General features: G+C 39.2%; 1 protein-coding gene across 4 annotated transcripts in view; it reads right to left on the reverse strand.

Moving 5' to 3' along the window:
* The window catches only part of OLAH (oleoyl-ACP hydrolase), an 88,307-nt gene extending 74,943 nt beyond the window's left edge, over positions 1–13,364 (reverse strand). The window contains exon 1 of one of the 4 annotated variants that reach the window (XM_056800161.1): positions 10,683–13,364. The gene's annotated coding sequence lies outside the window, so the exon portion shown is untranslated. Of the gene's footprint in view, positions 1–3,813; positions 3,973–4,394; positions 4,513–4,755; positions 4,904–10,682 lie in introns of those variants that run through there. The other 3 variants (XM_007504935.3, XM_007504933.3, XM_007504934.3) reach the window with 3 other exon arrangements.
* Between the last annotated feature and the right edge of the window lie 4 nt (positions 13,365–13,368).

Here is a 13,368-nt window from a genome sequence, read left to right on the forward strand (position 1 = left end):
GTATTTGAATTCTGCCTTCAGCATTTATTAATTCCAACTCTTTCCATCCCTCCCCTTGCTCATGCTTAAGCTTACTGGAAAAGATTTTCTCAGTAGAGGCAGAGGAGTGCAGTGGAGGGAGATTTGGATTATAGATGTAGTTTAGAAGGGATCATCAAATCCAATCTCCTGATTCTACAAATGAGAAAACCGAAGCTCTAAGATTTAACCAAGAATGCATAGATTTAAGTAAGGGTAAACAGTGGGATTTGGACCTAGTATCACTGCAGAGTTTTAGCTATGTGATATAATGTAAGTTATAGGGTAGTGATGGCAAAACTTTTAGAGATGGGGTGCCAGGCCCTGCCCCCACCCCACTCAACAGACTGTGTGCCTGCCCCCACCCCCAAGACCTTGTTCTTGCCTCTCCTCCCACCTCACTGAGTGTGCAGCATGCTCTGCCTCCTATTATCTCACACAGGGGAGGGAGAAAGTGCTCCCATTGGGCTGCTGGGTGGAGGAGTGGGTGAAGTCTCAGTGAGTATAGAGAAAGGGAAGTAGCCTGAGCACTCTGCTCTCCTCCAGCTCTGCTGCCTGTGAGCCTCCCACCTTATCCCCTGTGCACTCCCATTGGGTTGCTAGGTGGAAGGGTGGGGGAATGTGAAAATATGTCATCAGGCATGGTGGAGAGGGGGAGGAGAGCAGCTCCATCTGAGTCTCTCTGGCTTTTTAGTAACAAACTTGGGGAAGGGAGGGGAGGGTGACTGAGTGCCCACAGAGAACACTCTGCATGCTATCTTTGGCACCTGTTCCATAGATTTATCTTCACTGTTATAGGGTCATTGGAGCTGGATATTGACCTAGATCATTTTAGTCCAATACTCTCATTTTTTAGATGGAGAAAATAAGGACCAGAGAGTATAAGTCATTTGCCCAAGGTCACACAAGTAGAAAATGGCAGAAGGAGGATTAGAATGTAGAACCTTTGATTGCAGTCATACCTATGTTACCTTAGGCAAATCAATGAACTTCTCTGACTCAGTTTTCTCATCTGTCAAAAGGGGATAAAGATACCTATAGTACCTTTCTCAAAGTTGTTGGGAGGAGCAGATACCATAAATTCTGTGAAGTGATTTGCAAATCTTAAAGTATTCTATAAATTCCAATTGTTATTTTTGGTACCAAGCACATTGACTTCCTGTCAGGATCCTGTTTTCCACTGTTCCATTTTTGTTTCCAAGCACAGGCAATGTGAGCTGACTACATTTAATCTAAACAAAACAGAATTAGGATGATAAAAGTTGCATCATGTATTCCAGGGCTAAATCACATCATCACCACATCGTAGAGTGATATGAACTAGAAGAGACCTTAGGAATCACCTAGTACAACCCCAGATACTTACACCTCACTTTGTACTCACTGGAGTACAAAGAATGAATGAATGAAACAATCCTTGCCTATAAGAGGTTTACTTTACTTTCATTTGTCAAAGAATGAAATATTCATATTTTCAAAAAGCTTACATTCTTTTGAGGGAGACCAAAAGTACATGTATGTATAAGTATACACAAAATATAGATTATCATAATGACAAATTGAAGGTAGTTTGAGAGGGTAGGCACTAGAAGTTGAAAGGGTCACAAAAGGCATCATGGGGAAGGTGGTTGAGCTGTGCCTTCAAGGGAGAGAAGGATTTCATGAAGAACAGATGAGGAGAGAATGCATTCTAGGCAGGGGAGGTAGCCAGCCAAAAGGCCAGGGTATTGCATCAATTTGTGTCATATATGAAGAGATGAGGTCAATTTTGTGGGGTCTGAGAGCATAGGGAGTGAATAATGCATAATAAGGCCAGAAAGATGGAACCAGGTAATAAAGGATATTTGAGGTTAATTTAAATAACAGTATGGTCCAAGACAGTTATTGGAGAAAAGGCCCATCTACTTGGGATACTCTTCCTGGCAAAAGGTGTAAATGTCAATGAAGTTATCCTGTGCCTTTCAATCTTGCTGCCTTAAGTAAAATATATCAGGTAGTCTGATGCCTAGATTGTTAAGATCTGGAAGAGGCTTCTGCATGGTCACTTAGTTTTAATCCTTATTTTACAGATAAGGAAATTGCATTAAAGAAAATTAAGTGATTTGCCTAAGGCCACACAACAAGTTAGGGGCAGACTAGGGACTCTCAATAAATCAACCAGCATTTGTTCACTTCCTTCTTTAGGCCAGTTTCTCTGCTGGACCCAGGGAATACTAAAACAAAAGTGAAATGGTTCCTCTCTTCCCTCAGGGAGCTAACTTCTAAGTAGAGACATGCACATATGTAAATATATTCAAAACCCGGGGTAAGAGAGACAGACCAGAAAAGGTCTTTGACTAAAAATAATAGTAATAATAATGGTTCATGAGCTGAGTCTCAAAGGAAACCAGAGATAGACAAAGATTATTAAGACACAAATGCAATCAAGACACTGACTACTTCAACACTTGACATATTAATGGGGGAAGACAGTGCATAAAGAGAAGCTAAAAAGTGAGACAGTGGGAGAATAGGGTATTCCTAGGGGATCTGAGGCAGATGGCAAAGAGAAGCAGCAAGAGTCTAGAGAGAGTGCAGTTATGAATAAAATGAAGCATGGCTGGGGTCTTTCTTAAAATGGTGGTCCTAAGGAGGGAGTCACCAATCAGCTGAGGATGGTATGAATTCCAGGCACTGACACAGTCAGTGAAAAGGCCCTGAGATGGAAGATGGAATATGTTATTTGAGAGGAACAGTAGGAGGGCTAGTTTGGCAGGATCCCGGTGTGCTGAAGGTAGTAATGTGTAATAAGGCTGAGACTGGATATCTCACTTGTAAAATAATATGATTGGATGAGATATCCTTCAAGGTTTTGACATTGTAGGAATCCTTCAGTCTAGAAACTGGGAAATGTTAGGGAATCTACAGCTTCAATGTGAGGACTTGATTCACTCTGTGAAGCCTCACCCCATAGACTCTGTCCCTGGGAAACCAGAGCAGGGTAAATTAGACTCTTGAGGGAAATACAAATGAATAATATCCTGGTCTGGCAAATGCAACAAGGAAGAAGAAAACAGTGGTGAAGTAGAGTCCAGTAGGAATTGGGGGATAGCCAGTGCTTATATTGGTGTTTTTTAATACAGAGTGATGAGTTGGAAGGGACCCAAGTAAGTATCAAGTCCAATTCCCTCATTTTACAAGTAGAAAAACAAATACAGAGAGGCAAAGTAGCTCAGAGTCTTCTGACTTTTGGCTTAGGGCCCTTTCCACTTGTACAATTGTTGCTGTTGAACAGCATTATAGATCAAAAAATGAGGATAGCCTGAAGAGACCTAAGAAGAGACCCTTTGCCCTGTTACTCATTGACTGTGAGACTGTGGACTATACGCTCAAAATTCCTTAATTGTAAAATGAGAGTTTTGGAATAGAAGTCTAAGAGATCATCTCCCTTTTTTCTACTCACACAGGTCATACTACCTTGGTTCAGGTCTTCATTGACTCCTGATTAGAATATTGTAATAGTATTTTAATTCATTTCCTTGCTTCCTGTTTCCCCCTCCCTCAATCTAATTCTCCATGGCAATAATAATTACTTCCCTAATGCATAGGTTTTCATTGCTCAAGAAGTTTAGTGGTTCCCTGTTTCCCTAGGGTAGGAGCATAGGGGCATAGATTTAGAAATGGACAGGAAAATATCAGGGGCTATTTATTTAAACTCCCTCATTTTCCAGATGAGGAAACTGAGCCCTGGAGAAGTTACATGACTTGTTTAAGTTCCTCTAGGTAGTGTCAGGATTTAAACCCAGGTCCTTTTACCTTCGCATTGAATTGACAATTCAAGTTTTATACACCTTTTGGTTCCAGCTTACTTCCAGACTGATTTCATAGAACTCTCCTCCACGCATGCTAATTGCCAAGCTAATTTACTAGTTATTTGAAAAACTGAACTATCCTGTCCTCCACCTCTGTTCTCTTTGCACAGGCTGTTTCCCCCTCTCCCTCCCCCCCCCCCCCCCCCAATGCACTGTGTACTCATCTCAGAATTCAGAACTTTTCTGCCTCTAAGGGAAGTCTTTCCTCATCTTATTTATTAGAACTCAGCTCTCTCTATCCTTAAAGGATCTCAGGATTACTATTTAAATGTACACTTTGAGGGCAGACCACTTGGCAATTATTGTCTTCACATCCCCAGGGTTTAGAAAAGTGTCCTGTTTAAAAGAATTATAGATTGGGGAATGATGGAGATATCCGTAGTTGGTCCTAATGCTCCTTTTTATAACTGAAGAAATTCGGTCTATTAGAGGTTAAGTAATTTGCCCGCGGCCACGCAGTTAAATATATAGGCTGGGAATTTGAATGTAGCTCTTCTAGACCAGATCTACTGCCCAATCACTCACTACAGCCTCCTGGTCTCTTCAGTGTCTGCACTAAATTCTTGCAGTGATCTCTCTAGTCTTCCTCTTTTCCTGCTCTTGTACATGGAGGGCTGGGCTTGATGATTGCCTTCGAAGTCCGCGATCCTTCCATCTAGTCCAAACCGCCACGGCACAGAGAGGAAACGGAGGATCGGTGAGGTGAAGGGATGGGGGGGAGGGGGGTGTCTTACGGGACAGGGCTGAGCTGAGCTCTGGATGGGTGCTTGGAGCTGCTCCCTTTTTTGGGACTCTGTGGGGCCCACTAGCAGGCCGAGGGGAGCTTCGGAGCAGAGAAAAAGCCCACTTCCTACCCTAGTAGCTCCTGCCGCGCCCCGGGACTTACTAGGGTCTCATCGGCCTCCCGGCCTTCGCCCTCCCTCCCTGCATGTGGCCTGGGCCTAAGAGGGAGGGGCAAGGAGGGAACCTGGCCGGCAATGAAGTCATGGAGATAGCCCCGCCCACCGGCCCTCTTCCCGCCTCTGGGGCGGGATCCTTGCGGCTTTCCGTCCGCCCCCTCCGCCTTGGCTTAGTTTGGCCAGCGAGGAATGGGAAGGCCTTTGAGCTCCGAGCGGAGCACGCCGAGGGGCCGAGGAGGTGAGGAGGATGGCTGGGAGGCCCCAATCCAAAACTAAACTCGAGAGTCCTGCGGAACGCCCCACTCCCAGCCCTTGACCTTTCCCCTAGTGAGACGGAGTGGGGGGCTGAACGGGAACTAGAGGGAGGCTGGGCTGGGGTTGGAGGCTCTTGTCCCCTACTCGGGCCCTGAGCGTTTGTCCGTGGGGAGCGCTCCACTGTCTTTCTTCTGCAGGACCTACTGGTCAGCTTGCCCATTCTTCCCTTTCCATTGAGTGCCTATGTGCCTGTCTGTCTTTCTGTCCGCCTGACTCATCCTATGAGTGCTTGAAGCCTGGTCTGCCTTTTCCCCCCAAGTGCTTGTCTATGTCTCCTCTTGCCTAGAGCCCTCGTCTGCCCAAGACTCTTGGTCCTAAAGTGCTTGTCCTGCTTTTCCCCTGAACGTGTCTCCATCTCTGTCTTCCCCTGTGAGTGCTTGTCTGCGATTGTCTTTCCCCCTAAGTCCGTGTCTGCCTTTCCCTCTACTGTCTACCTGTGCTTTTGCTTACTTGCCTGTCTTTCAATCTCTCCAGTGCCTGTCAGCTTCCCTTTCTCTTTCCCTGTTTGAGTGTGAGATTCTGTCTCTAGCTCCCTCCCCGAGTCTGTCTCACACTGCTTCTCCTTGGGGAATTGCAAAATAACAAATCCCTGTCCTTTTGCTGCTAGGTACTTGGACCAAAGCCCATGAATAGAACTTTAGGGAGAAGAACCAACTCTCCCATCAGATTGATATTTACCCAAGATAAAACTTGGCAGCTAATTGCTCTGGAATGATATATCTTTGGGGGGGGGGAGAGGTTTTGGGGAGGGAATATATAGGTTATCTTCAGTTCTTTTATTTTTCCCTTCAAAGCCTTTTCTGAAAAAGACTGCAGCCTTTTCAGTTACCCAGGTTTATTTTTATTTTATTTTTTTATTTTTAAAACTTGTCTACTTTATGGTTTAGAGAGAATGATTTCCTGAAATCTAGAAGCCTTTTTTGGGGAACAAAAATCTGCCATATATCCTTTTTCTCCTTTGGGATCTGAGGAAGAGAAGGAGACACATAAGAAATCCTCTGTGAAAGAAACTATTCACCTTTTCTAAATTTAATCTGGAGGGTAATATGCTATTTTGTTTGTTTCTCCACTACTGGAAATTTCTTTACATATATTTTCTGATAATTTTTCAAATAATTTTGCCAGTTATATCTTTTATTAAGGGGTTTGGAGGTCAGTCACATTGTTTTTCTTATCAGTATTGATTTTGCTTCTTTCTTTTTATTTCCACAGTTTCCACTCTGATTCAAGCCCCTGACACCTGAATTACTGCAACAGACAGCATTGTGATTATACAGCCCTTCTATTTGTATATCTTGTAGGTATGATGAATACATTTCTAGAGTAAAAATCAAGAAACATAGATGGACAGATGATATTCCTTTTTACCAAACTTAGCTTAGATTCCACTTTCCTTTCTTGAAAATAGAATGCTTTCAGGGACATATATGATTTTCTATACTAAAGCTTTTTCCAATTTCTACCATGCAGAATTAGTCTATTATAATCTCTTCTAATTCACTACTTTTGTGAAGTCTACCCTAATTAATCCAATCCCACTATGACAACTTCCTTATTCTGAAGTCCTTTGGCCTAGATACCTAAAATTCAGATTTTATCTTTTTGCATTTTTTTGGTTTGCTTCTTTGTAGATTTTTAAACTCATATGAAAGAAATATCGATATTTATTTTAAAACTACCATTTGTGTAGGACTTTGCTAGGTACAGTGAAATTAGTTTTTTTTTCCTGTTAAGAGCTTTATACAGCTCTGTGTTAAAAAATATATACATATATACACACACGTGAATTCTTTATAATTTTCTCTTCATTGTTCCTATTCTGCCCATTGAAGCTATATAGAGCTCAACTTATTTCATTTAAAATTTTCTTCTCATTAACCTTTCCTCTAAAATACTACCTCCTTATAACTGTCTGATTTCTGTGGATGGCACCACCATTCTTCTAGTCCCAAGTTCCCAGCCCAGGAATTATCTTTAACTCTTCACTCTTATTCATTTCTCCCCCTCTATCCAGTTCCTAGTCTTACCACTGCTTTTCCAATTAGCTCTCAAATCTATTCCCTTCCCTCCAATTATAACAACCACCCTAATTCACACCCTCATCATCTTTTTTGCATGGATTTTTGCAATAGCCTCCTAACTGGTCTCCCTTCATCTAGTCTCTTGCTTCTCCCATCCACCCATCATCACACAGCATCCAAAATGATATTTGAAAAACATAGTTCTGACCATGCTGATCTCTTGTTCAGAAAGCTGCAGTGACTCATTGCCTCAATGATAAAATAATGACTCTTGTGCTTGGCATTTAGAGTCCTTCACAATATGACTCCAATTTATCTTTCTAGTGTGATTACACATTTCTCCTCCTCTTGGATTCTGGGTTCCAGCCAAACTGTACTATTTCTCACACCAGATATTTTCCTCTCTCCATGCTTTTGCATAGGCCATGCCCCATGCCTATAATATTTTCCTTTCTCACCTCATAAGTCTTAGAACAGATAGTTTCCTTTGAGTTTCAGCTCAAGGATCAACTCCTATAAGGTTGAATTAACAACTAAATTCCTCAACCCCCTCCCACCCCCACACAATTATTATAGGTTTCTTTTGTATACATTTTTTGTATTAAAGATTGCCTGTGGCACATTGAGATTAAATTGGTTCTTTACTTGGGGAGCTCCCATTATACTGTTGAAATCAGAAATCCAGGCCAAAGATAATATTTTGTAATGATTTTGGATGTGTTGTTCCTAGCTTCCTCTCCCTAACAAAATTTAAGTTCTTTGAGGACAAAAATGGTTTTGTTTTTATCTTTTTCTTCCCAGCATGGAGCACAATGCCTGGCACCTAGTAGATGCTTAATAAATTCTTATAGAATTAATTTTAACCAACTTGAATGCCATTTTCTTCATGAAGCTTTCTCTAAACTCAAATAAAAATGACCTCTCCCCTTGAGCTTCCTACATCACTTTGAACCTCTTATGTATACTGTTATATTATAATTATTTGTGTATGTGTCATATCCTTTCCATCAGTAAGCATCATAGTAAGCATCATAAGGATAGGCAATTTAGACCCTCACTCTAATCCTTTATTTCCAACTGCCAATAAGAGAACTGATTTGATTTTTCTGCCATGAATCCAGACTCAGTGTATCCAAAATTATGTCTTTGCCCCCACCAAAATGATCTTATCTCTCTTGAGATGTGATGATTCTTCTACCTTTCCAAGTTAGAACTCTTGTAATCATCTTTGATTGTTCTCTTTCATCTACTATATAATACTGTACACTACAGCATTGACTATAGGGCATTATGGGAAAGAAAACAAAGTAGAAATTAGATACCATATCTGCTTTCAAGGAGTTTATAGATTATTAGGGAGATAAGACACCAAGGAAGTTATTATACATATTACTATAGAAAAACTCATTAATTACAAAACAAAATGCTATATTACCATCTATGGGAGATAGTTGTTAACCAGGGAGAGTAAGGAAGGCCAATACCTAATTTACAAGGTTGACAGAAAACCTTATAAACTTTAAAGCACTCTAAAAATACAAGTTGTTATTGATATTACCGTTACTACTACTATTTTTGTTGATGGTCCTGCTATTGCTGCTACTGCTACTGCTACCATTACTAATGCTACACTTTCCTTCTGCTTCCTACTACTAGGGAAGAAGTAGGAGCTTAAAAGATGCATAGGAAGGAGTTTATAGATAAAGAGAGGGAAGGGAGTGTGTTGAAGACAATGTAGCAAAGAGAACAAAACCATAATAGTGTGGATGTTAAGAAAATATTTGTGGGACAGTGGTCCAGGTTGGCTACAATGTAGAGTGCATGGAGGAGATAATATAGGCTAAAGGAATGGCGGTATTAGGTTAATGGCAAACCTTGAACCCAGGTGAAGGAGTCAGAATTTTATTTGGGAAGCAGTTGTGTTTTCAGAAATTGAAGTTTCTTGGGTAAAGTGTCATGATCAGATCTGAGTGTGGAAAGATAATTCTGGCAGTGATATACAAGCTGGATTAAAAGAGAGGGAGAGTAGAGGAGAGAAGACTAGTTAAGCTATTGCTATGGTCCAGCGAGATGGTATTGAAGGCTTATATAGAGGTGGTGGCAGTGAGAAGGTGGTGATGATGGATTTAAGAGATTACAGAGATGTTAGTTGATAGGATGTGTAGAAGAGAGTCATAGATAAACCTAAGATTGCTAACTTGGGAACCTAGTGACCTCTAAATGAGTACTTTGTACTCATTTCTGCTATTGATATATGTGTGGTGGGATAATTCTTAACTAGAACTTGTTGATTTATCTTTGAACAGCCGATTTGTAGAAAGTCTGATATTAGTAACTTAGTTTACCAGTCTCAAATCAGGTCTGGTTAGATGAACAGTGAGGCCAGTGGAGCATTATCCAGCCATTAGATGGGCTTGGTTAGAACCTGACTGATATTCTATCATCTAATTCAACACTAGACCCTGAACTTGGAGGTGGATGAAGATATTTTTATATGAAAGATAAAGATTATCTCTTTTCTTATAGAGATTAGTATGAAGAGGGAAGTGTATACATGTGAAGCACAGAATAACAGCTAAAATCTTGGAGCTGAGCTCACTCTGGAACATCATTGTTGCTGAACAAGACACTGTTGCAGACATACACATTTCTTTTTATTAAGGGATAGCTGGAAAAGGCTTTTTCCATCTATGAGGCTTGTTGGAAGCTAGCCATAATGAAGAATTCTCCCTAAAGTTTTTATTCATTGGATTGTCCTATCATATATGTTATTCCTCTATCAAGGAATGACATTTAGGTACATATTTTCTTGATTTAGGGATAATTGCTACCCATACCATAATGAAGCAGTTTTGAGAAGGCAAGCAGCTAGGTGGTACGGGGGCTTGAATCATAAAGACTTTAGATACTTTCTGGTTGTATGACTTGGTTAATTCCCTTAACTTCTCTGCATTAGCTTCTCCAGCTGTAAAATGGGAATAATAATATCATGTACTTTCTAGGATTGGTGTGAAAATCAAATCCAATGATATTTGCAAATTTATTACAGTTCCTGGCCCATTGTAAAGACTATTTAATAAATATTTGTTACCTTCCTTTATCCCTTTGAGGACCTAAAAGAAATTAGAATAGCCTCAACAGAAATAAAATGAGTCTAATGTATATTAGAAATTCTGTTTAAAATCTGTCTCACTCTAAGCCATTAAAGATTCAACATTAGCATTTAGGGATCCTGTTTCCCAGAGTATGTCCACAAAATAACTGGAAGTAAGTTAATATGACTTAGAACAAAGTGAGGAGATCATTTCTTATCTTCAGATTTTTAACTGGTTCACTAACAAGGTCATTGTAGTAAATAGAGGAGATTTCATTATTGAATAAATAGCCAGTAAGCATTTTTAAAGGTTCAAGAACAATATAAGAAATCCTAGCCACTTAAAAAAATACTAAGAAAAAATCAACATTACAAAGAAACAAAGAGGATTTAAACAAAGAGGATTTAAGATAGAAGCAGTTCGATTTTATATAAGTTCAATTTTTAAAAAATAAGATAAATATAGTATAAATTCATGACCTACCTCTGCTTCTATTTCAGAGATGTTCTCCAGGTTCACATACCATGAATGGGAAGTATATAAATCATCTGTAGTTCTGCATATGTATTTTAAGGAGGGAGGAGTTCTTCTTCTAGTCCAATCAGACTCACTTTCAAGAAGAGTTGAGAAAAATCTACTGGCAGACATGTTAGAAATAGAATTGTTGGTTTTGTTACCACTTTAATGTATGATCCTGGCTTCAACAGTGCCATCATAATTTTAGGGAGTCTACTTTTTACTTATCATCAAAACCAGACATTGGTTGTAATTGGTTGTAAAATATAGCTAGGTTTTTTATGTTTTTTTTTTGACTCTTCAATTTTATTTTTGTTTCCCCCTGGAAATTGAGGATTCTTATATGCCGGTGCATAGTTTCTTACCTTGAATAAAATAGGGAGTGGTAAAAGAAAAGGATGAGGAAAAGGTATAAGTGGTCTTAGTGAGAGCAGGTACAACCAAATGGAATGGTTATAACCCTATCCATACTTATTTTCCACTAACCTGTGCCCTTAGGCTAGTTCATTTAGTTTCTCTCTGTCTCAGCTTTCAGATGTGTAAGAAGATATAGATTTTACTAATTAGTTTTTAACATCCCTCCCCAATGATTCTGTTTTGTTATTAAAATTAATCTCACTGTCCCTTGCATATATTGTACTCATTCCTTCTAAATTTTGCTAGTGCTATTTCCCTCCAACTGGAATGCCAGTCTCTGTTCTACTATTAAATCCTACTCATCTTAGAGTTCCCAGTTCAGTTAGTCTCACCTCCAAGAAATAATCCCTCCAGTTAACACTTTTTTCTTCTCAAGATTCTTACAACACATTAAGTACAAAAAATGTCATTATATCATTTAGTTTGTGGATTATTTTCCTGAGACCTGTGAATTTTAAAAATATTTTATAACATTAAATATAGTTGATGTCCTTTGTAATTCTAAGCATTTTATTTTATGAAATTTAAAAGCATTATTCTGAGTAGAGGTCCCTAGGCCTCTGCAGATTGCCAAAGGGATCCCTGACACACAAAAAAGTATAGAACTCTTGATCTAGTATAATTTTCTCATTTTCAAGATAAAACCTCAGTGAACTTCAATTACATGGATAGAAAGTATCCATGTATTGTACTGATATTGCAGCCTGGGCCATTTGATTCCAGATTCAGTGACCTTTCCATTGATTCATATTGTCTTTTATTCTCTTAATTTTTTCTCTGTTAAGTCCTGCCTGTCAAACTAAGCCCTCTCATCTTTAACTCAATTGAATGTATCATGCCCTCAATATACTCTCCTATCCCTAAAGACTATCCTAAAGTCTTTCGTAGCCAAACTCCTAGGAAAAGTGCTGTACACTCCCCCATTTCCTCACTCCCTACATGCTTAATCCCTTGCAAACTGGCATCAAACCCTCACATAGGAGGCACTATATACATTTTTATTCTTTTCCTTTGCCTCTTACCACTTAATTGAAACTGCAGTTTCCAAGGTTATTGGGCATTGCATAACTGCTAAATTCTATAGCCTTTTTCTAGTCCTCGTTGTTCTTTATCTCTGTTTAACTTTATACACCTTTGCTTATTATTCTCTCTTCCCTTGCTTCATGACTTTACTTTTTCCTGGTTCTTTCTTCCTACTTCTTTTAATATTACTTTTCAGTTTTCTTTGATGAATATCATACATTCTTTGGTTTATAGAGGTTTCCCAAAAGGTACCATCTTAAGGCCTCTTCTCCCCTTTCTCTACACATCTTTTTTTTGTTTTGGAAACTGTAAAACAGAAGAACATTAAAGGCTAGGCAGTGGGGGTAAAATGACTTGCCCAGGGTCACATAGCTAGGAAGTGTCTGAGATTAGATTTGAACCCAGAATCTCCCATTTCTGGGTCTGGTTTTCAATTTACTGAGCCACCTTGATGCCTCCCCCACACTCTTTTGATGTTGTCATGTGTACCCACTGGGTAACTGCAGTAGAAATTGATTCCTTTCTCAAAGCAGATGTGTCTATATTTCTCATCTTGTTTCTGGACTCAGACTGGCATTTTCAGAATCTAGTTTAACCTACATTAATGTAGGCTTATTTCATGTCACTCAAACTTTATTTGCTTTATATTCTATTCAAATTGATCTAATAACCATTTTTCAAAGGAAATTGCATTTCCAGTCTCCATGCATTCACACAGGACATTCTTTGTGTCATTCCTCTTCTCCCTTCTGCTCCCCACTGCCACCTTAGCTTCTTTCAATTTTAAGCTAAAGGGCCAACTCATATGGGAACCCTTGTGTGATCCTTCTGTTTTTCAATGCTCTCTACTTACTAAGAATACTATTTACTTATCTGTGTGTATGTTATAGTCCTCCTCAGCAGAATATAAAAATTCAGTGAAAACAATGAGTAATTTGTGAGAATTTTGTTTGTTTTGTTTTTTTATCATCAGCTTAAGAAATGTTTGCTGAATTGTAGTATGTTATAAGTTTCTTTCAGAACAGGAACCATTTGCTATACTTGTTTTATGTCTCATTTTAATGCTTTATTTCTCAACTTTCTCCTTAATCATCATCATGTCATAACTGACATATATTGATCCTGGGAACCTAGTAAATACTGTTTAATTGTTTGAACCCAATGACTTAAAAAAATTATGATCAGGGATTGATTTTGTTTTGTTTAGAGTTTT

The sequence above is a fragment of the Monodelphis domestica genome, chromosome 5, assembly GCF_027887165.1.
Source record: "Monodelphis domestica isolate mMonDom1 chromosome 5, mMonDom1.pri, whole genome shotgun sequence".
NCBI lineage: Eukaryota > Metazoa > Chordata > Mammalia > Didelphimorphia > Didelphidae > Monodelphis > Monodelphis domestica.